At 29.4% G+C, this 26,126-nt stretch overlaps 1 protein-coding gene across 1 annotated transcript in view; it reads right to left on the bottom strand.

The window, feature by feature from the left end:
• Positions 1-26,126, bottom strand: part of LOC106681561 (protein qui-1) — a gene marked incomplete at its 5' end in the record, with an annotated part of 249,924 nt that overhangs the window by 79,760 nt on the left and 144,038 nt on the right.

Genomic DNA, 26,126 nt, shown 5'->3' with positions numbered 1-26,126 from the left:
ATTTATTTATTTATTTTATTCTTTTTATTTTAGCATGTATGAGATCATTCATCAATATTACCTATTGCCCACAACTGTGTGGCAGATTGTTATATCTATCAATAAATAAATCTATCAATATTTTAAAAGTTACAAACATTAAAAAGAAAAAGAAAAAAATTACAAGAGGTACTTTTTCTTGATTTTCGATAACAACGAAATAAACGAGTCAAAATTGGTCGAATTAACATAATACCTGGTTAAGAACGTTAAGGAAATGTAATAGACGATTTATTCCCATCTTTGAGATGGACAGTTATGATAACGTGATGTAAGGTGATTAGTAACGTCGCGTGTCTGCGATTGGCTATTGCTGCAATAGTTTTGAATTTGACCTGTTTTTCTGATGAAGGATAGTCAATAGTATCTACCATTCCGCTATATTTTGTGATTCTTAGACTTATAAATTTTTTCAAGGATTTTTTTTTGTGTACTTAGTCATCTGAATGTTATGAAAAAGAATTGTTAAACAATTAGTAGGATTTAAATTAGTATTTTTGATGCGTGTATTCTACTTAAGAGTGTTGTACTATGGAATGGTACATTGATGCCTTTAATTTGCGTCTTATTAAACACTTTTTTAATTCAATTATATTTTTAATTCAAACTCTTTAAATTTTATAAAGAAAAACTATATACATAATTTAGCTGTATATTACTTAATCGAACTTAGCTTTATTAATGCTACTTTTAAAGGCATATAATTATTTTGGTATAATTTTACAAAAAGTTAGAAAGCCTTAATAATTATTTGTGATTTAAAAATATATTCAAAATATAGTTTATTTCTAAAATGGATTTATTTTTATTTATATTCGCTGATTTTTTTTTATTAAATATAAAAAACATTTACATATTGACTTAAATTTAAATGGCTCGTTGGAAGTCATTCATCACTGCTTTGTGAAATAAAGGAGGTTGCTTTGGATTCAAGGAATTTCTACTTCAAAAGATCAAAGCTGGAAATTGAAGCAGAAACAATGACTAAAAAGAAAAACCGAGCACAAATGAGCTTTCATATTGTTATATAATCTTTTCTTGGTCGTTGGTTGCAACTTATATTTCCTCGGTCTAAAACCAAAGTGGTGAATCTGAAAATTTTACTGTCTTGAATTTTGATGTTGGTTTATATTCCCTTTGCTTTTGCAAAAAGATCTAACAACATTTCTGACGTAAATAATAAAAAAATTAAAATATCAAAATTGGCTGCTACTTTAAATCTGCAAAATATATTTCTGTTTTTGTTGTAATGATTCATTTTTTTTCTTTTTACCTATTTTTAATGTTTTTATTAAAACAAATTCAAGCCAACACACTCAATAGAAATATGTATTAGTTCTTTATTAAGTATTCATTCACACCTAGTTTTTAGACTTTGGAGAAATAAATATAATAATGATAATAATAAATACAATTATATATTCATATCACAAATAAAAATAAATAAATAGATATATTAAATAAGTAGCAAGTAAATTAAGTAGAGAACCGAGATGGGGAAAATTAAAGTTTAGAAGAATAAAATAAATGTTCTTTAACATATTTACCATACTTGTGTACATTATTTACATTCTGCTAAAGAACTCAGAACTAAACTTTGTTCTTCACATGTGGATTGAAAAGTAGGATTCTATCTCCTTTACAAGTGACATTTTATGATGTGAGATGTGTTTTTTGTTTTTATTTTGGAAACATTTTTTTATAACTTTTTTTATTCAGACAAATTTTGTCTAAAAATTTCTTGTTCGGTGCCGAAATTAAGACGTAATTAGAATGTTGTGGAGTTATAGTATTATGTATATATATATTTTTTTGTCAATTAAATACTTTTATTTATTGATAGATATTATAATCTGCCACCCAGTTGTGGGCAATAGGTAATAGTGATGAATGATCTGATACATACTAAAATATAATAAAATAAATAAATGAATAACAAAAAAAAATCTCATAGAATATATACAAACAGAAGAATAATCAAAATGAACATAATCACACTATGTGTATGAAAAAAAATATAATCTCTAGTCACATTTACACTCTAATATACAATATTTACACAATCGACCTGAGGATCCCTGAGCCCACTCTATCACGTGTGAGGGGTAGAGCAGAGCTCAAAAGATCCCAGCGCATCTCTTTCGCCACATCACAGGTAGAGAGCCAGTGGAGGCTGAGTAAGTGCGCTAAAGTCGCAAACTATGTTTATACAAAATAAATATATTGAATGATTAACAAAATGAATGAACTCGTGTATAATTTTGTAACATTGACTATGGTTTTAGTTATTATCTCTAGAATTGATCAATACTCTAGGATTCTAAAATGTTTAAGAATAGACAACAGACATTAAATTTCAAAATATTTAACCCGGTAGAGATCTAACAGTATTGTTATAGTGTCAAAGCAGGCAATGTCATAACATTAATTTATTGAACTAGATCAACTGCCGCTCATACCATACGTTGTTACGTCAGTCCAGTACGCAAATTTCCAATTAATTTGATTGAATTGGATTGGATACAAATAGATCTATTACTGGAGAGTGATTGATCATGTCTGAATCACTGCCCACAAAATTAGCTTAAAATAAATCTCACACAAGCACATCTCTGAGCATTGTGTTAAAAATGCAGACTTTCTTCTAATATGAATTTTATTAACCTTTGAGTTCATTAATTTTGTATGACTATTCAAAACACTAGCGAAAAATATTTTATACAGAATTTGAAAAAATAGTAATTTTAATATGAAAAAGGTTAGTTGTTGCTGTTTTTTGATGAAGTAAAGTCTGACACCGTCTATTATTTCCCTCATGGGTGGATAAAAGAATTTTATTTATATAATTTTTAAATCGTTAAATTTTAAATATTTATATAATACATGAATCGTATAAACCTAAGCCATGTATAAATGCATATAGAGACAGAAATGAGATAGAAAATAGATATAATCGTATTTTTTTTTCAGTGGTTCTGTTGATAAAATGTGTCATTGTAGCTTATGACCTTGCAGGCCGAACTGATAGTTAATATCAGTGAGGGTAATTGTACAGATCTAGCACCGAAAATACAGTAGTAGAGAGTTCCAAATAAATTATACAATCCAGATTGACTGATTGGTTTTAAATGATAATCGAATATCATTTTATAAAATAAAGCGTCAAAAAATAAGTATTGAGTAATTATATTATTCTTTTTTTATTTTCAAGCATAAATTAAATTTTGTCCAAATTTATTTATTTATTATCATTATTAAGATTATAAATTATTCAAATTTTTTAAGGATAAAGAAGGGTTATTTCTTGATAAAAATTTATTATGTCTTTGGTTTTAAACTCGTTGCGAAATTGATTAATTTATCCTCAAACCTTGCTTACCCCGTTTTCAATTAGCCTTCAATGTATTTAGTTAGCCATTCAAAAGGTATCAATGAATGTAGTCAAATTAAAAAATGAAGAAAATTCGAGCCTCTACTGACACAGTGATTAGTAGAAGAATTCTGTTATAAAAAATGAAAGTCAGGATAGAGGGTTGTTGCTCTGATGATGTTAATGACTAACCCATGAATGGGCCAGAGATTCAGTACTTTGTAAGTAAGTACTGGTTCTTGAACAACGGTGTGCAATGTGGTGATTTGTTCATGATCACGCTTGACCTCCAGATTTTTCTCTAATCGAGGGTACCTTACTATATAAGTCTGGGTGGATCTCGGAGGGCTCCCCTAACCCACAGGGCCGACTCACGGCTACATTAAAATAGAAAATAATTAACTTTCACAGACGGATTCGAACCGGATACTTGGGGTTAGTAGCACAGCGCCTTTACTAACTGAGTTACCCTGTTGTTTTTTTTTATAATGTCCAAACAATTTTGACATTGTATAAAAACGTCACTTCAATTATAAAATTGGACTTCTGTCAATGGATTCTATCGATGGATTCAATCATTCTATCAGGTTCTATCGATGGATGGATTTTCCACATGTTTGTATCATGTCATTATATCACTTACAGCAAATTTACTTGATATATATATTTTTATACAGTTGTAAATAACAATAAATAAATTATTAAAAAAAATTTACTATGGTAAATATCGCTTACAGCAAATGAAAGCTTGGCTTTGGTGATTTATTCCAATCTCAAAAATAAATAAAAAATAAAACTCTTGCAATAAGTCCAATAATAAAATGAGTGCCTTAGTTTATATTTTCTTACAGTGAATTTAGTTTCAGTCTACTCAATTAATCTACTACTGATAAGGTGAAGGTTGTTACATTTTCTTTTTTTATCAGCAAAGCGATGATGTAAATAACTGTATTCTCCCATTTCAAATGTGTGTTTTTTTATATCATTTAATAAAAGTATTAAGGACTAATGGGCTTATAAAACTTCTGTATATCATCTATTTCAGCTTAATTTTCAGGTTGATTGAATATATTGATCAAACCGATGTGGATTTGTCATTTCACTTCCCTTCAGAAATGGTCGAAGAGGCACCTCCGAGGAGAGCTCTAGCCGGGAATTACTATTTATTTATCAGAGCTAAATCGGATAGAGGCCAGGCTAGCCATGCTCACTCCATCATCACCGTGACGGCCATTGACGCCCGGAAAATCCCTGATGGCGAGGCTCTGTATGTGAAGTCACTATATCATCATCCACTAGGGTCCATTAGGGGTTGATATATATCTCTCCACACTAGCCACATTGCTCCACCTTGCTAATGTTCTCCAACCTCAGCTGGTCAGTATGTTTCGTTTTCCATTCATCATTAGTCATTAGTTGAATATTTCATCATTTAATATAGATGTAAATATTAAAAATAAAAAATTCTCATTAAGAGCGTCAGAAGGATATCATAAGTTATTTTTAAAAATCAATAGCCCTATCCACGTAATACATTATCAAGACTCACATAAGTTAACAAAAAAAAAAAAAATGCATAATAGTGCTACTTCAATACGGTTGTATTTCCGACATAATTTCTAATGGAAAATAGGTACTTAATTATTTCATTAGTGCCTAAAAACCTCAAAAATGTTCGTGGTGGAAGATGAAAGGTTTGAGACTCGAATCATTTTTTCTAAAACCAACTCTTTTAACGTGCAATCAAACGGGCTGTAGAGGCACACAAATTAAAAACTTAAACAAAAAATGTATGCAATAAAAAAATACAAGTTTTGAGAACCCTATTTTACCACCTAGTAAATAGTATTCGTGTACATGTCTAACGATACTCAGTATACAACTGAAAATTTCGGAATCGAACTAAACTCCAAGAAGTATCAGGATTAGCCTCTACATTCTAATAGAAATTAGGCTAGTAATTTACTTCAACAAACAAGTAAAATGAGACATAAAAATTATTAGTGGGCCTTATTTGAGTCTATTATAATTTGGTATTTTTATCAATTTATGTCTATTATAAAACAGAATTGAATCAGTTATTTCAGAATTGATACATATTTTTATCGGTTTCGAGTTAAAAGTGGAACTGTCCATAGACGCATCTATTCCTACAAAAGAGTACATTTTCCTTAATCCATTCCTTGAAAAAAAAAGATTGGAAACAATTCTGTATAAATATTGTATCATCAAAATTAAAAGTTATTGTTAGTACGCAATTTCGTGTATATTCAACATCTCTCTGACTTAAAGAAACAACGACAAATACGTTTATACGCTTATCTTCCATGCCTTAATAAAGATTAAAGGTTTTCATAGACAAAGGTGGACATAAGTGTTTTTGGTATTAAAAAATAATAGTCATAAGCTTCTGAGAACATATTTTTTTGCATGTAGAAGTATAACTTTTGATAAACAATATTACCAAACCTATAAGTAAAAATGGAAATTGATTAAGGTTGTTCTAACACAAAGATTTATAAATAAGTATTGATATTCAGTATATGTTAGAAAAATTTATATGGAGTACTATTTAAATTTGTTTAATAAACACGGAATTGAGTTGTCATGGCTGAGTCGAACACAGGGCTACTCTGATATTCCTTGTGGTGAAATGAGACGAGAGGTTACAAAAGACACTACTGACTTCTTCTGATTTCTTCCATCCTGCCCATGCAACTTCTCGATGGAATGAGTCTACTCATGTTTTCCTCAACTAAATTATACTAAGTAATCTATCAAACTTCTATCATCTATCGCATCGCCTATCGCATTAAACAAATTTATGATTACATAACTGTTTTTTAAAATCAACGTTGTGTAAAATGGTTGTTTCATTTTAAAAATTAAATCACTTCTATTCTTTATTTTGATGGGAAATTTTTATGTATCTCATAACATGCATGAATAACTTTATACCTACTTTGAACTCACTGAAATGAAAAACTATATTAGTATTCAGCTAGAAGTCCTTCAAACTTTAATGGAGGACACGACAAAGTTGATAAAAGCAGCGCACTGTCAAAATCCTGGGATTGTAGTTGTAGCATCCGACTCCTATTCTCAGGGTTCTAGTTTAGAACTGTTGGTGAGGAATTCAAAGCAGTTTGCATAATATTTGGGGTTGCGGTTTCATAAATCCTGGTGGATGCCATCAGCTTCCAAGTTTGGATAATATATAGCTACTGTCAGTAATGTATTTAATTATTGCTTATATAGTTTTATATGTATATAACAATGAAAGAAAAATGATGAGTAATTCCATAGTATGTTATTTTATAATTATTTATTTGTTGTAATTGTATTTTCCACCAGAGGCTTATGAATGTATACTTACTTGTGTGTTTTAGAAAAGTATTTTGTTCATTATTGATTGACTTCAAACAAAAAAAAAAACCAATGTTCTATTTCTAAAAATAAGATTGAATTAAAAAAAAAAATGAAGATTTTCATAGACAAGGATGTGTAAAAAGTTTAATCTTTGAAAAGAAACCTCAATACATAGGAAAAACAGAAACATCTAAAAACGAACACATAATGCTTTAGGTTTCGCAAACGAACATTGCAAATGTGTATTTTTGGACACAGTCAAGCAGAGATCATTGCTGTCTCCCAAGAAGCTTCTCCAGCTTCATTTTTTGAAATTCAAACTCTGGTTCAAACTTTAAAAAAAGAAACTGAACAATCTATAATTACAGAGTTGAACGAAATTCGTCCAAATAGATTAATTGTGAAAAATCCTGATCAGCAATTCAACTAAAGAAATATTGGTTTCTTATAACATCGGTTCTCAAACTTTTCACGGGCCCCTCGTAGACTGACAAAATCTCGCAACACCCTTGTTGAACTAAAAAAAAATTATCTTAAGTGCGGTTGAATTTTTAGGAATATAATAAACTGTGTGTTTTCTATTTTAATTTTTTGGTTGTATTGTATATTTACTTGCGGCAATCTTGGCATTCATTTGGAACACCTCAGTGTCTTAGAACTAGTTAACATAAAAAGCAGAATGAATTTTGAAAAAAAAAATCTACTTATTGTATCCCAAAACTTTAACCACCTAGAGCTTGATAATCAAAATATGGTCAACGTTTTTCAGCGTCCAAGTTTTTCAAGAGGTAGTTAATGAAGTGATAAGTGAAAATTAATGTTTTTGAAGATAAGAATGTTTCATATCAGTCAATTTACACTATTCAATTACAGTTCAATATAACACTATTACATTAAACAATTGCAACATTGTAGTTGTTCAAAACATAAAAAAAGATTAATTAAAATCTAGCTTATCATATCTAAACTACCAACATCTTCGTGATGGTAAGAAAAAGTTCTCCTTTCATGTTACCATCTTGACTTTGTAGATTTTTTTAAACTGTAAATTCATTAAATCTAAAATAATTTCTAGGAACCAATGACATATTTATTCAACGGACGAACGTAATGCTACCGATATTATTAATCAATAGTCCTTGCCAGGTAAAACTTAGATCACCAGTCAAGCTGGGTGCATTTCTGGTAAAATATGGACTAAAATTAATCAAATTTGAGGTTCCATTCAACGGAAATATAAACAGCTGAAATTTATACAAAAGTTAAATTACTCCCAACCGGTTATAAGTTTTAACTGAAAACTGACGTGCATTTGGATCTTCATATTCTTAAAACTACCTACAGTAAAAAAATACTTCATTATTTAAAGTAGAGTGCATTTTTAGAAACATGAGCTCTAACAGAGCTACTTTATAGTGCATTCAACAAGTTTAGAAATGAGTGCTAATATAAGCATCTGTGCGCATATTTCCTGATATATAGTTTTTCATAATGCATAAGTTTTGTTCCAAGTACTGAAAATCAACATTTTCCTAATTTATTATGAAAAATATCATGACTAATAATAAAATATCAATACATCTATGAAAATATTAGTTATTGACTACTTTATGGCGCATTCAACTAGCTTCAATTTGATGTTAATAGACATATATACGTCTAATAATTCCTGAGATACGTTTTTCCCAAACAAATTCCAACTAACTATTTATTTTTTTATATATAATGCAAATTTTTGTTTGAGACAGATTTTTTAAAACATCCATTTTGTCTCAACAGAAGTATATAGAGTGTTAAGATAATGAAAAAGTATTGAGCACAATATTTTTATTTTATATAACTACTATTTATTTTTTGTTATTAAATGTTTCTTTTTTAAAAAAACTATCTCGAAAACTGTTGAACATAATAGTTATTAGTATTATGGCTCATATTTCAGAAAATTTATTTTACTTACAATTATTTTATAAATTAGGTTTGTATTGTGTTGTAGGTAGTTTTAAAGATATAGAATGCCTATACTGTTTTGTTGAATAGAACCCAAAAATTTGACATGTTTCAGGGTGTCAGTTTTAAAAACGCACCTGGTTTGGACAGTAAGACTTGGCAATCCAATTATCATAGGCTCCTAGTATATTTTCTTGATTAATAATTAACCCCTTTTTATTCCGTGTTTTTCCTTTCTTCTAAACCTTGTTATCATTTATTAAATGAAAAATGTGTCATTGATTCATTTCAATTATTATTAAGTTTCATCAGTAACCCGTTACGAAACTACTTTACAGTTCTACACCGTTGCCTATACTCTCTCACCTATGACTAACACTCGAAAATTGTCTATCGAACCATAACTATAGGCACCTTTGTAATTGAAGCCACAGGTGCGGGGAGCTGCCTGAAATCAATTGCACTACCAGGCTCCATTCTTCTAACGTTGTGATAAAGCGTTTGTCGAGGTTTGGAGCTTTCTGCTTCTTGTAAATTAAGGAATTAATTATATTAATTTAATTTAAATTTTTTTTCATTTTAAAAATTCAATATTAAAATACTTTCTAGTTATTGACTTTAAGCAATATACTTCTGCTATATAGAATTAATTTGAAATTTACGTTATATTCAACGGTGTAAAGGAATTTCATTAGATATTTCATAGACCGAATGGGGTTTTAACCAGTATTATAATTTTGGAGTTTAGTAGAGAGAATTATAATTCTTATGATTATTAAAATTGTTCTACATAAATCGTGCTTTTTCACAAAAATTAATTGATCAACTTGGTTTGTGAATAAAAAAAAAAAATCTATTTCTTATAAGATACCATTGCCATTTCACTTTCTCAAGAAGTGAAATAAAATCATTCTTGCCTTAGGCTCCTCAAGCCAAGGATTTATCTATTTTATTAGCAAAAAAATACAATTTGTTTGTGTTATTATAAGTAGTAATGCGGTAGTTGCCTATTTTACATTGTTTTTATTTATATTGTCTATTATAAATTAAGAGCGAAGAAAGTAGTGTTGACAAAATACACTCCATTCCCGTATTATTAAAGGCTGCTAGGTATAAAAACGTTTCTTCTTTTTCGAATGTTGCTGGTGAGACAAGAAGGGTTGATCCCCTGCCAGCAACTACTCGATAAATGGCCATTTCTCACCGCAGAGGTCGACAGGATATCTCTGATGGTCAACATTTCTGGCAAACAGCCTCAACTACGCCTAAACTCTTTGTTGCTACGTGTTTTTATGTTTATTTTATCACATTTCTAATTTTTTGAAACATTTTTCTGATTTGTTGCTTCGGAATTTTCTTTGAATTCCAGTAATAATTCTAAAATATCATTTATGAAGTTCCATGCAATGAGTATTGAAACATTGGTTTTCATTAAATGAAATGAAATAGCCTTTTATTTATGCAATAAATTAAAATCATACAAAATACAATATAAACATTTAAAGAAGATAGAGAGAGAAAAAAAAATTATATATATAATAGTTGACAAAACATTAGCTTCTATCAATTTTCTCTCCATCATTCTCATATTATTACATACCTTCATCTTTCTGGACATGAGACACTTGTTTTTGCCAATCTTTCTGTATTACTATTTGTAATGTTGTAATTTCCTCTAAAATGAATTACTCAACTTTTTTTTAACGTGTCATAAAATAAACCTATTTGATTCGGTTCCAGATTGATTCATGGTTGTGTATAAGCCTATCGTCATAGCGTAATTGGCAAACTTTTCAAAACTTCGTAGTTAAACAAATTTTGACTAATATTTTAATTGCAATTAGATTCAATAATTCCAAAAATCGTCGAGAAATATAGGAAAATAGTAATTTCGGCACTTATGGGTTAAACTCAGTAACGTTTTTCTTTGATTACAGAAATAATGCAATTTTTACTTTCACTTACCTATATGTGGAGTATATAAGAAGGGAAAGTATTAAGATTGTGTAAAATATCGAATTTGAGCTTACGGTGGATAAAAACGTTTTGAGGTCAAATAACCAAGTCTCGCAAAAAGGTCTTGTAAGTGTGTGAAGCTCAAAAACGAAAAGTCGTGCGAAACTGAACTTACATATTTAAGGTGGGTACATGTGACATTGTGACAGCAACTTTTTCCATAAAATTAACCGACTGGAAGTGCAACTGTATAGAATCAATTTTTCCCCCTATTTTTTTTTTTTTTATTATCACGAAAACATAGCGAAGATGATGTTTGCCTGGTTATAGGTCACCAACCTATTCTAACCATGGTGGGGGGTTCAAGTTTTTCATTTTGCCGGGCCGCCACTCTGAAAAAAGTCAACAATCCCAGGCCGGATTCCAACTGGCGCCGCCCGAAGATCTCAGTACGATAGACCTACGTCTAACCAACTGAGCTACGTACGGCCCGAGCAAATCAGCTTATGTAGAATTAAATAGTCTTTTATAACAGTTAGGTCTTATCCTCATTATATAGACTTAAATAACGAATTTTTAAAAAGGTTTTCTGGTATATTTGAAAAAAATAAATAGTTCTTATTGTTAGGAAGAATAAACGATGGATAAATACAAACTAATAAAGAATTTTATGATTAACTAAAGGAGAGATGGATAGATCCGATTTGAATGGGAGAAGCCGAGACCGCTGCATGTTTTTCTATTGCATTACGGCTCCGTTATCTTTTGTTTAACTGTTGTATTCTTGATAGGAATAAAATTTAGATTGGTTATTCCCACCTCGAGAAACGCTAAAATACGAATTTTCATAGTAACAGAAAAATACAAATCTTTATTCATAATTTTTTGCCTTCGTTAGTCTTTTTTTTCGAAAGTTACTATAACACCAATTTCAACACGAGCCCACTAATCTACACAATACTTGAGGACATCTGTAGTTTTGAAAGTCTAACTAGTGTGATGCGCACACCGCACCAGCTGTCTTTCCTCTTGGTACGATTCCAAGTAGCACCACTACAATGTGTACCACAGTTATTTTCTTAATAATGTGCTATATTTTTATCTTCTTTTTGTGGGCGGGTCAGGAGTTAATCTCTTGCTACCTAGATAGTTTACATTGTCTGGTAACAATATTATTAATACATTATCCAGGTACATGTGAGGACATGCTTCGCGTCTTAATTTAAACATGACTTGTTGGCATTTATTACAGTTGCACTAGACGCAAATAGTATAACAACACTTAATATACTCATTCTGTCGCTAACGAAATTTCTTAACCATGTTAGAAGGAAAAAAGAAAAAAAAACTTCAGGATATAAAGTAACAATTAATATGAGAATCAGAGAAATCGGAAGTTTGATGGCGATATTACTGATAATCGACTACATACGATCTTTCAAAGAGTTTAATTAAACTTCGAATTCATAAAAGCAAACAAAAGAATCAATCTAACTTTTTTATATTTTATTACATTATTTTGTACTTCATATCTGTGACTTTGTAGTCTACATTTCAGTAAATATATCAGGGCGAAATTAAAGTTTCTTCATAAATAATTCGATAAAAGTAAAGACATACCAGAAAATAAAATATAGCGATTACACAAAGAATCCAACGAAAATAGAAAGAATAGTAAATTCCTCTGGTAAAAAAAATTGCTTTGGGAAGCCCCAGAATTTTCGCTATGCCACAGAGGCCAGGTATTTTTTGAGTCTGGAATCCAGAGATTTTCCTCAGTACTTGAGTAAAAAATGGTGGGCTCAGTGTTCTAAGCCACTTCTCAAGTCCTCTTTCTTCTTGTAATGACTACGATCGTTCAACTCCTTTCAACCTAATCAACATTACTGGAGTGGTTTCGTTGCTCTTTCTTACTTTTTCTTCTTCTTCAACTTCAAATAACTACAAGATGTAGCATTTATGTAAAATCTAATTAATTTTTCAAATATTCATTACTTGTTCATTGAATGTAAGTTTTAATCAAAGCTGTAAGTTTTTTTTTTCCTTCAAAAAGAGCTTTTCCCGCTAACCTTTTTACTCATTTCTAAACAAGTGAAAGACGATCACTTCTCTAATTCAATGAATTGAACTATAACCGACAATAATTACCTATAATACAGGAATTTCATAGTGTGAAAGTGAAACCTTTTAATCTAAAATGTTCTAAAAAGACAATAGTATGATAACATTTTTTTTATCTTGAATAACTTTAAAATTGACTCAAAAACATAATTTATAGAGGTCTGTTTTAAGTTTATACATGTCTTATTTTTACATTTATCTCTCTAGATAACTTAAAAATATAAAAATATGCAAATGAACTAACAGAAATATAATTGATTAATTACAGGTTCAAACTTCATGATATTTTAACTTTTGGACTTGAGTAGTGTGCAAACAAAATAGAGTCGAATAAAATAGTTCTGTATAAGTGATGAATAAATAAACTTAATGATGGATCGGTTTGGAATTTCTTTCTGTAAAAAAAATAATAGCTAATGTATCAGAAGGCGTTTAAAGTTTATAACTACTGTATGCTTTCACTTTTTTTTATATTTTCATTAATTTTCTTCAATATTGATTTCATGAAGTAATGCTAGATCAAACATACTTTGAGGTAAATATTGCAGTTGATTCCTTTTAACTATCTGGACTTCTTTGGGGGCAAAGGTTAGAACGTATTTTAGATTCCAGATCTATCTAAATTCTAGAATATTTTTTAGTTTAAGATTTGTCCTGCACATGAGGTCCCTCTCTCAAATCCTCCCTGATACTCTCCTAGTTGTGGGTCTAGCACTATTTCAGCTCGGTTTAAAATTACTTTTGAAATTCAAATAAATTATTATAAAAATCCCTTAATTTTTCAAAGCATAACATTAAATTATAAAATTAAAAACTTAATAACAATTAAACAATACATATTCCATCCCTTTAATTTGTATCTTTGGAGTTCTATTTTATTTTTATTTATATTATATTAGATATTTCTTTATATTGCTATTTCTTTATTGATTTTGCTTAAAAGGTACCTTACTCGAAAGGTAATATACATATGTTTTATTTAAAATAATAACGATAAATGAATTAAGTACTGAATGTGTTAAACTGAACAGGCGAAAGTGTAGGTAAAGAACACAAAAAATAAAATAATTTTCCCCTTGAATCCACGATATGAATCATAAATGTGATTCAAATTGTTAAAACTATACATAAATAAAGTAATAAAAAACCGCTATGAAATAGGTAGTGAATTTTTTTCGATTCCGTCAGGGACATTTATTTCTTTTTTATGACCTCAATTTTTATTTTCTATACAGCGTTTAATGTACTACTGAATTCCTCGGCAGCGTTTTTTGAACAAGCAATGAAAATCTTCTAAACAAAGACACTAGAGAAATCGGACAATACCTGAAAATTTATTTGGAGATAACTAGCAAGTAGTACAATGGTTAATATGAGAAGAGAGGAAATAAAAAATATATAAACACTATGAAAGTGGGTTGGGTGTTTTTGGGAACTTTTTTTTTTTACATTTTTATCTCATATATATCAGTTAACAAATTTGAAATTTTGTATTTCGACTAACTTATAGTAGAAATAATATAAAATTTAAATTAAGGTATCAGCGATGGAATGAACCAATAATAACATCCAATTAAAATATTTAAAAAAAAGTGTAAAATTGAAATAATATAATTATTTTTGTTCGAAAATAAAGGATTGTTTTTTTCTTTCTAAGAATATTACAAAATTTGTACATAATAATTCACGTAAGGTATTATTTGTTATAGCTGCTATGTTTCCGAATCGAACGATACTATTTTAGTGTATAAATTTTGCAACTGTTGTAAACGAAGGATCCCTTGGCGAAAAATAAATACTTCCAGAGTACTACTACCCCAGTCGGTGTGTTCGATTTGCTGTCAAAATCAAAGTAAACGTCAATTTTTCATTGGAAAATCATTCACATGATCATGAAAGACAAGACCGAAAATACAAGCTAGGTGATCTTATCTGTGTATTTTTTTTTGACGTGTTCAAGCTTTACCAAAGCAAGCTAAAGGCACCTACTATCAATGAAGTATTACAATTTAAGTACAATCAATACTGATAATGTATATATTTTTGTAATATTAGTTAGTCTACTAGTTGTTACTCTTATGTAACTACTGTTAGACGAATTTTATCCCACGTTTAATATTACTGAACATTACTTTTGTCAGGTTTTATATACACAGTAACCGTCGCAAGTTGCCATACACCCCAACCATGGGAGCGGTTCCAATCTCTAGGGAAATCATTGGGGTGTCGAAAATATTGCAAATTGTGCAATTCTCATCTTCTGCTCAGGCAATGTTTATAAATGATATTTCCGAACGGTGGATAAGTATCAAAATTTAGGGTTCCAAAAATTCCCCCATCTTCCAGTTTTACACTTTACCGCAGGAAGATAATAAGAAGAATCTCAAAATATGTAAAAAATTCGTTTTTGTATATAACTTGAACAAATTATTTTTACAATTTTCTTTTAATTTTTTTTGTTCGAATCGAATATCTCTACAATAAATATGTAACATAAAACTTACTCAAAAGAAAATAAAAATATGCTTACAGGTGGATCGAAGTAGACGAAAAATTTTCTTTATTATGTAGATTTAAAAAAAAACGATTCAATAAAATGGATTTGATCGAGATAGACGATTTGATAAACCAAGATGACTTCAAAGAAGTCATCTTATTTTTTTTAGTTGCTCTTTTACTTGGTAAAAGTTGGTAATTTTTAGTTGGTCAGGTAATAATGAAATAGAAAGTATTCCATCCTCGGATAATTTTTTTAAGTGGTTGGATGAATTTTTCAGCGATTCCGACGATCAAAAGTGGCTGTTGAATCAATTTTAAATTTAATTGGACCCACAATTTATAATATTAGTGATAGGAATTTAGGAGTTAGGCAGGTATCTCAATTTGAGGTAACCTTGTCAACCTGGTTAACAAAACTGTAGATCAGGAACAGGTCACTAAGTTACCACGTTTTACTGAACTCTTTTTTTTTTTTTTTCGGCCAAGACTCCCATTGGAGTCCTATACTGCCTAACCATGGTTGGGGGTCAAAGTTCTTCATTTTGTGGGACCGCCACTCAATGAAAAAAGTCAACGTCCCAGGCCGGATTCGAACCGGCACCACCAATAGACATCAAATTGGTAAGACTGTGTCTTAACCACTAAGCTATGGGCGGCCCTACTGAACTCTTGACAAATTAGATTTACCAAAGATTTGTGCAATTGGGCTAAGTGAATCAACGTTAAATATTTTATGTAATTATTTCATGTATGGTACACCTTATGTTATGGGATTTTTATGTGTCTAGCTTTCCAAGCATCTTCAGATATGTGGGTTAAATTAATAAAATGAACTTTCCTATTTCTTAAATGCAATCATCAGTGACATACTTAAAGTGACCATATCATTAGTCTAAATATTTTCTCGCTATAATTTATTAATCTTCAGTTGTAAACAAATAAATCGATGTCCTTTATCAATATTGTTAATAATATAATCTATATAGCGTAGGGGCGACGATAGGAGCGTGGAAATGCGTCTGTCTGCCATCCCAAAGGTTGTGAGTTCGAGCCCGGGCCCGCCCGGGTTTTTTCAAGTGGGAGGGACGAACCCACCCTATGACAAAACCACGTAAGGAAAAGCTTAGTGTACTAAGGATGGCCTTGAACCTCCACGGTCTGTTGCGCCAATAATAATAATAATAGTAATATACCATTTACATGATCTGTAAAAATTATAAAAGAGGTATACTAGTTTAGAAAAATAAATAAATGGTGGAATACGAGAACTAGTTGGAACTTATTTCTTACAAACCCATTGAATTTTTTTTTAATGTATGACCCCGTTTTCGTCAGTATACTGAGACATGGATAGACAAGTCATTTTATGAAGCAGGGAAACGAAGCGCTTATCATTTGAAAGCATTTTAAACATTTCAGAACATAGACCATATTAACGCATCCTAATAACTCAAACTAGCAATATCATGTTGCCTCAAAGCAGGTGCAGTTTGTGCAGTCTCCTTTGTTAGCTCTTCGTACAATAATCCTGATGTTTATCATATAAAAAACTACTAACATTTTTTTATTATTTTATAACAGTTGTCTTTTTTACATCGTTTAATAAATTTCGAAAAGAATTTAAAAATCCCGGTTGAGTCGAAAATAGATTTTAAGAAAGGTGTAAATGGCCCGAATGGTCGAAACACTTAAATAAATAAAAAAAAAAAAAGAAAGGTGAAATTAGCTTTTAGACTAGTCTGCGCAGGAATCAGTCAATAGTGGAATACAGAAATTGCAGAATTACAAAATCAATATTTTGTTAGTAATTTGTGAAAGTTGAGTAACTCCTTTCGAACGTTATCTTGGACTTTACCTCACTTGAAATTAAAAGAACAATTACGACCCAGGTTCAGACCTTAGAGTGACAGAAGTCACGAAGTATTGGAGAGACATTAAGAATAAAACCTATTGTTACTTATTTACTATAATTAACAATGTGGCTTTTAAAATTCTCTCTCAAGTCGTCATTATTGGTTCCCTTCTGGCCTCATCATCAAGTTAGTTTTTTCCTTTTAATATTTTTTACTCTATTATGAAGATTCTGAATAAGGAACAGGCAGATTCGTTTATCACAAATTCCGAAGATGTCCCCTGTAACGGAGGATGAAATATTAGACTAAAAAAGCCCTGGCTACTAATCGATAGGCCTAACAAAGCTTCTCATCAACGACAACAAACCTTTTTTTAAGACTTCGAGAAAATTCAATTTCACGGTAAAGGTTAGCTCGATGCTTACTGGGCGTGACAAGTTTGCTACTTGAGACGAAGTTTAATTTTCCCATAGCAAAACAAGATCAAGTTGGTTTAGATTATATTCAGACTGGAAACAAAAAATTTTGAAATATTGTTCCCTTCAGGAAGTATTGAAACCATCTAATATTTTTTTCCAAAAGAGTTTGATACATAGTATGGTTTAGTTTTAGGGAGAACAAATTAATATTTTTCTAAGATTGCATTCACCTTAGCCACCTTTATGAAAATTTCAAAAATATTTTTGAAAATGAACAATATTTATACAATCTGTTTGATGTGTTCCACCGAATTTCTTATGAACATAGTAATTAACTATGTTTGAAAAGTGTAGAAGGATAAGTGCTCTCTAAAACGCTATTAGTTTTTCGTTCCTTCGTCTGCCTTATAGTTATAGTCCGGCTAGTCTGCACGGACTGATATGCTGACTCCTCGCTCTCTCCGGTAACGCCCAGAAGATTCTGGAAAGCGTAAAAAAAAGAGCAACACATGATCAAGAAGACCTAAATGCAGGTCCTTAGTTCTATCCATTCTGTATTTGTTTGAATTTCCCTTCATTTCTCATGACATTCACTTGGAAACTAAATGATAAAATAAGCAATTAACTATAAAAATCATGTAATAAACAAGTAAATTAATAAAGAATAGAAAATAAAGAAATATTATTCCGTTGCTAAATGAAATTAGTGTGGTCATTTGGTATAGTTGCCTTTAGGAATTCTTAGTACATAATTAGGAACTATATTTAGGTTATGTTATTTTGATAATTGGAAAGTTTTAATAAGGCTTTTGTGAAAGGATTTTCCTGAAAAACAGTCTGTAAGGCCAAAAAAGTAGTTATAAAAAAATAGATTTGACAAGTGGATCATGAATTTTCGTTAAAGAAAACAGCTTTTTCCTCAAATTTATTTAGATAAATTTTTGAAATATATAATTCTGTGATTGATTGGTTGCCTTTTTGATAAATGCATATATATCACATTAATAATTATAACATACTAAATAATTTATTTGTTTCTGAAGTATGTTTTTGAATAATTGAAAATAATAATAATAATAATATTATGAATTTTAGTCATCTTTCTTGAAGAAAGAAAGTATGAAAACCTCTTCGTCTTTACCCATATTCCTAAAAACACTTGTTTTAAACAGAAGCAAAATAGTTCTTCTAGACGAAATATTTATGTTTTTTCAGATTCGTTCACATACAAAGTACTTGGAGAAATTATTTCTATTATTAACTAGAATAAAACAAAATAAACTGCTTTGTATGAAGCTTCTTACTTTTTTTATGAAATCAATTGCATATGTTTTGTTATAGGTTTAGATGATCATAGGATTTTTTAAAAAATATATTACCAATTTAGCCTTGAACAAATAAATAAATGTAAAATATGATATATAAGAAAAAAAAGAATGTTTGCGGTTATATAAGATTTTATATCTCGTCATAACAAAAAGACACAATCCACTAAGTATTAGATTCTTATATAGTTTACAAAACCTAAAGAATATATATTATAGGATATGGGATTTTGATTTCTCTAATAAAAATATAAGCTAATGCACTCGAAATAGCTCGATATACCCTCAGAGATCTAATAAAAATACTAATATCCAAATCCTGGAGCCTTAGGAAGGGTAGAAGCAATCGTGCGTGCTATAGCCCACTACACCACTCTGCTCAATCCCTCCTCTACGTGAGCTGAATGCTCAAAAGCTTTAATCGCCAGTGGAGATAGAATAGTCAGTCAGTACTGCGATGCTGTAGTGCTACAGTAGTGGAATTATTTTTTTAAATTTTCATGCCTCTACTAAAGTTTTTATTAATGCAGATGTTCTCTGCGACAAGAATCGAACAATCTAGCCCACGCTCTTGTTAATTTAATTATGTATTTATTTATAATCTTTAAATTTCTTTCTTGAGACTGGCAATTTTTTACTAAATAATTCAACAACACTATCCAAATTACAGTCTCAAAACATTTATTTCATTCACATGTCCAACGTTTCGGCCAATTCGGCCATCTTCAGGGACAATCTTAATTTACTCAGAGACATATCATTTAACACTTTTAAAAAACTCCATACAGGCCACTCCGCCCAGGTCAAAATATCTACATCTAATATGTCAAAAATACAATAACCACCTAATAAGTCAAAAACATAAAAACCAGTCAATTTATTTCACTTTTACCACAATTTATACCTTGTTATACCAATTTATAAATTGTGGTAAAAGTGAAATAAATTGACTGGTTTTTATGTTTTTGACTTATTAGGTGGTTATTGTATTTTTGACATATTAGATGTAGATATTTTGACCTGGGCGGAGTGGCCTGTATGGAGTTTTTAAAAGTGTTAAATGATATGTCTCTGAGTAAATTAAGATTGTCCCTGAAGATGGCCGAATTGGCCGAAACGTTGGACATGTGAATGAAATAAATGTTTTGAGACTATAATTTGGATAGTGTTGTTGAATTATTCAGTAATTAATTATGTATGTTCCAATCGAGACCATTCTAGCATCCACTTCCATTTGATCGCTATATTTTGTCAATACATTGCACAATAATTTTTATTGTTTTAATTAAGGGATAACTTCAATGAAAGATATTTTATTCAAAAAGATCACTGGATATAAATTTTTGTGTGCTACAATTGTACCGTTAAAAAGTCTAGTTTAGTTTTAATTTTTTTAAAGATACCATATAAACTTTTATTATTAGCAAATGTTACGCCCCACGTTGCAGGGTTTTATCAAGGCTAAAGAGGATAAAAAAAAAGACTAAGAGAATAAGATAATATAAAATAAAAATAAACAGTCTCTATTAATAAGGACATCATGGAAAAGAGACAGCTCAGATGATTTGGACAACTCTGTCGGATGAGTGAAGACAGAGACCCAAGAAAATATTTAGAGGCCAAACTAACAGGAAAACGCCCAAGAGGGAGACCCAGAATACAATGGAAGGATTACATCTCGAAAGTGGGAGAGAGAAGAGGGAAAAACTGGGATGCCATGAGGGTGCTGGCTCGGGATCGAGAAGCTTGGTTTGCCTGGATAGAGGAACCTCCACGCTGAAAGGCACTAAGGAGGAAGAGAAAGAAGAAGTAAAAATAAATTATGGTACGGTTAACAATGATCTAAAATATTTGAAAATTTATATAAGAATGAAAAAAGTAAATAAATAAAATAAAATATGATGTACTGTGAAAAGTATAAATAAACAAGAAATACAAAAAAATACTATATATGTAATAAAAAGGAGATAGTAACAAATAAAAGGTACATGAAAGGGAAATATAAAAAATTCAGCACACACTAAAAGACGGGAAATAAGAATAAAATAAATGTCATAAATATAAAGAAAAAAATCGACCACCACCTTACAAAATGAAAAAAAGCCAAAGAATGATTTGAGATGGTTGACAGGTTTTGACATGGCAGGGGAGTTGAGAAATTCAACGGTTGACAAGTGACGTTAGATTTTGAAGTGTTGACAGTATTAAATAATCAAATAAGATGATAGGAAATAAAAAAAATTAAATATAAGTAAACATAATAATATGATAATATACATAAATATAAATAATGAAGGAAATAGATTATATTATATTACTAGAAATTATTTCATTCTAACGCTTGAAAATTATTGTAATAGATTTTTTACACCTAACTTAAAGAAACTGATATTTCGTGACAACATTGAATGTGTACAGTTCGTGTTTAATGTTGACTCCAGTTTTATTCAACAGCCATCAAAATATAATAGTGTATTAATGAACGTTCCTGAATACTAATATGTTTGCAGTGGTTAGAGTGTTTTAAAAATTTTTTATAGGCGATCCCAAAAAACATTTTAACATTCATATACAGTTCACATTTTGAAATGAGATAAATGACATATGGTATTCTTAAACTCGAGACATACATTGTAAAATATAATCAATTGTCCTGGTGGTTTTGACTGATTGTCTATTATTATATTTCATAAATTTTATAATAACTCTCATTGGCTAATGTTTATTTATAAAATTAAGAGATAACTGTTATGTTACATTATTTTTGTTTTAGAAAGATTAATATATATATCAATTTTTGTAGATCTGCTATATGAAAAATATTCCTTTACAAAAACAGATAAAAATGTTTTTGAGATGATTGGATCCTAATTTATGAAATATGGTAATATATTTGTAACTCTTGATTGAAAGAAACTGATATTAAACTGAAACTGATGTAGGAAGAAACTGATACATGTGTAAGGGTAATCCCTACATTCTTACGATCATCAATATATGATTTTTTATTAACAATGTATTAACAATTCTTAATAATGTTCTTGAATGCCAATATATCTGAAATGCTTAGTGTTTTTTTATAAAGCTTACTAACATTCAGAGCCAATTACATGTTTGGAATTACGAAAAGAGATATATGGCTTAAGTTAATCTTGAGCTCAGTAAGAAAATAATAAAATGTCTCCTAGTTTTAAATATTTGTTGGTATCTAAGAACGACAGTAATGTTTTCAGTACATTTTTACAATAACTTTTAAATTTTATTTTTTAAACTAAGGGATAACTGTAATGACGGGAATTTTGTCTAATAGGTTTCATTGAAATTTTGAAAAATTGTTGAATAAAAATTGTTCTTTAACAAATTTCAGTTTAATTGTTGACTTAACAAGTTATAGTTTCAAGTAGCAGTCTTAGGTACCCTCCTCTCCTTTCTTATTGAAGAAACTGGCACGTCCCCCTCACTCACGAATGTGCCATCTATCGCCAAATGTCTTTGGTCGGATCTGGCCTCACCGTAGGAAAAACGTACCGAATACGACCCACCATAATATTTACGATCTAGATATATCACTAACATTTTTCTCTTTTTATGTGAAACTTTTTAACACAACCTCTTTCATTTGGTGTTTTACATAACTCTTTAACTTTGGAGTTTATAATCTCTTTAAATAAATTCTAATTATTAAAATTTCTTATTTTTACACCAATCTTCTACCACGGAAATGTTCAAATTATATTATATAAATATTCACTGATTTAAACAAATCTTCAAGTCTGACAAACAATGCAACAATAATATAACAATAAAAACCTATTTAACAATTATTATAAAAAACTTATTATAACAATAATATCCTATCTCTTTCTGACCCCCTATGTCTAAAATCCATAAATTTAGCATCATTAATTCTTATTAAACTATAAAATATTTCATAAAATCACTAGCAATTTAGTTGGTATCTTTATTATACTGATACGAAACGATGATGTTTGCATTTTGCAGAGCCTTTCCCCTATTTATCAGTTCTTATTTTTGTTAATATTTTTATCATACACACTACACCATTATTTTTTTCCATTTTATTATAAGTTTTGTAGTTAATGATGTCTGCATAATGGCTCTTCAATTTTACCGCATGGATTTTAAGATTTATGACACTAATGATTTTTTTGTGTGATATAGAGAGCTTCTTTTATTCTCCTACTTTTTGTAATTTTTATTAAATCTGAACTTTTTGAGTTTTGAAATTGAATTTTTGTTCACTTATTATGCTGTGATAGGCCAACGCTGTTCTTTTTGTGTTTTAGTTATTCTTACGATTACTTGTAACCTGTTTTATTGTCGTCTCCAGTTTTTTTCCCCACACATATATTATCGCAATCATAGCAATCTATTTATTAAATCACATTCTTTTTGACCATCCTTCTAATTTAGTCCTCCGTATTATTCAAAAATTTATCGAGCTTATAATCACTATAAATTTCTAATTTTATATTTTTGTGATCATATTCTAATAATGTATTTTTTAGGTTTTCAGTAAAATTCGGTATAAAATTAATTTTGTATAACCTTAACTCGTTTTTATATTCTGTTTTTGGATTATTACTATTGTTATTTTGGTCTTCGTCTTCCTTGCTGTTTGTTTTTATCTCTTTTATCTATGCTTACACTACGTTTGTAAGAGTATGTGATATTTTTTCTTTTTCTCCTTTCCTTCTGCTTACTGCATTTTTCAATTTTTCAATGTTTTATTTTTTCATTCATACATTTACCTTTATGAAATTATCTACATTCTTTTTATTATTATAATATACAATTTTATTAATTATTCTTATAAAATAAAAATTGTGTTCCAAAATATCATAAATTTCAACAAAGAATATTTAGTACATACAATAGATGTAATTATTGTTCTTTTATTGCTGTGTCTTTGACTCTTTTTATTGTTTATCGATCACTTTCTTTATCTGCGTGATCAGTTGGTTTTTAATTGAAAAATGATAAAATGCCAACATAATGCCATAAAAGGACTAAGTGCGAATCTGATTTGCCTGCAATATGTGTAGCAACCAGACTGTAGAGAGAGTAAATTTTTTACAATTACAAATTTTTTTTTCAGGTAATTGGATTCAAATTCTTGAAATACAATAATAAATCTAAAATTCTTACTAACTGAAGTTAGGGAACAATAGTTAAAATTATAAAAATCCTGACTAAGGTTAACATCAGTTTTTTCTTTTTTTACTGAGATTAAAATTTAAAATAATAATTATTAAAGTTTCCGAAAATTATTGTATTTTTATTTTTACAAATTATCCAACAAAAACTGTTTAAATTCAAAATAATCTAGTTTTAATGATAAGTAAATTTTAATTCATAGTTCATTAGCAATAAATAGTTTATGGATAGTTTGGGCCTGAATTAATAAGTTTATTGCAATTTTCGATGATTTATTATTACCTTTCTTCTTTTCACGAATTGAGTCAAACTGCCTCATCTTCAGAAGTTCAATATAGACTGTATAGACATTTCTATAATTTCAACATACATCAAATAACAATAAATGGAATAAATTACTTCGGGAATTTTGTTTCAAACAATTGTCTTTATCTCGCCGCATGTTTAATCCATTTCATATCATAGTAATATTTTTTTAATACATTACAAAAGTGTAGAAGAATTAGATATAAGTGAGGAATTATTTATAAATAACTTGATAATGTTTACGTAAGGCTATATCATTACTTATTCAATCTCGGATCAGTCGTATATATTTTTTTATTCGTTCCGTTGTTCTTTTTGTCTTTTTATGATGCTAATTTATAATTTTAAAAAGTTATTTTGAATATATATGTATATATTTAAAATCTTTTAACAGTATAAAAATTATTCAAGGCTTACAATAAGTTCTCTTATTTTAGAAGTTTAGAGATAGGAGCAGGCTCTACAGTCCCCGCAATACGGAACGGTTATGCGGGTTTAGAGGATCTGTAGCAGATACCTGGGCCTTGTTTCATAACAAAGTAATACTATTAGTCTTGTCCATTTAACTTAATACAATTACACTGACTTGTACAATAGTGACTTGTACATTTTAACTCTTGCAATATCACTAATAATCCTCCCTATTATGAAAAAAATAAGTATTAGTGTTATTAACACCCTGTTTCTATACTTGTATTTTGAACTAATACTATTAGCTTTCATTATGAAACAGTCGGGGCCCTGTTCATAGTTTAAGAGCGGGTGAAAAAAAAATAGACATCTGATCATTGCCAATGAAGAAATAAGAGTCTGCCAGTCAGATCAGACCTTCAAAAATAGTGGCTGTTTCAAACGTTGCTCAGTGGTTGGGCCCAGTTCTACCATTCTGAGTTCTATTGGGGGTGCTGGTTCGTATCTAGCCTAGGGTTGTCTTTTTTCATTGAGTGACGGTCCCAAAAAATGTTGACCCTCAACCACGACAAAAATAATGGGAATACAAATAAATTTATACCTAGCTGTATGGAAAATTCCATTGTCATTAAAATAAAAAAAAAAAAACATAAAACGAACTGATGTCTGCTAGTTTAAAGTACCATTAAGTAATTTATGACATGTATCTTTGTAAGAAGTAGTATTTTCCTTATATTTATCAGAATAATTATCATAATGATTTATACCATTACACATAATAGTCAAATTATAGTGAATTATATCACTCCCATGAGCCTAGTTCAACAACAATATATGAACAATTTCAAACAAATGATACATAAAAAGGATTATTCATTATTAAAAAATAAATAGACATTTTTAAAAACATATTTGTGTCAATAGAACTATAAATGTAAAGTATTTATATCTTGACACGTTTAAATATTTTTTATTTTAATTAATTTATACCTACATATCAAATAAAGTATTATGAAGAAAAACTATTGGCTAGATTGGGAGTTTTATAACACTTAAATTAAAATCATATCAATAAAACAATAAAATTAGCTCATAAAATAAAATAACTGTAGTATTGAATCTGTTATTTCTGAGAAATGTAATGTGTCAAAGAAACATTGTTTCTATAAATATTATGCTATCGAAGCTTTGTTAATTCAATTGTGCTCGCAATTATGGAATTGTTAAGTTCAGAATAACAATAGATTAAAGGAAGAATATCTAATAATGAGTCGGTAATAATTATTTCATTTAACGACAACTAATAAAATGTGGCCAAATACTTATATATATA

Source organism: Halyomorpha halys, unplaced genomic scaffold (assembly GCF_000696795.3).
Source record: "Halyomorpha halys isolate HHAL.00 unplaced genomic scaffold, Hhal_1.1 Scaffold348.1, whole genome shotgun sequence".
Lineage (NCBI taxonomy): Eukaryota > Metazoa > Arthropoda > Insecta > Hemiptera > Pentatomidae > Halyomorpha > Halyomorpha halys.
The sequence above is the reverse complement of the archived record's forward strand: the minus strand, read 5'-3'. Positions and strand labels throughout refer to the sequence as shown.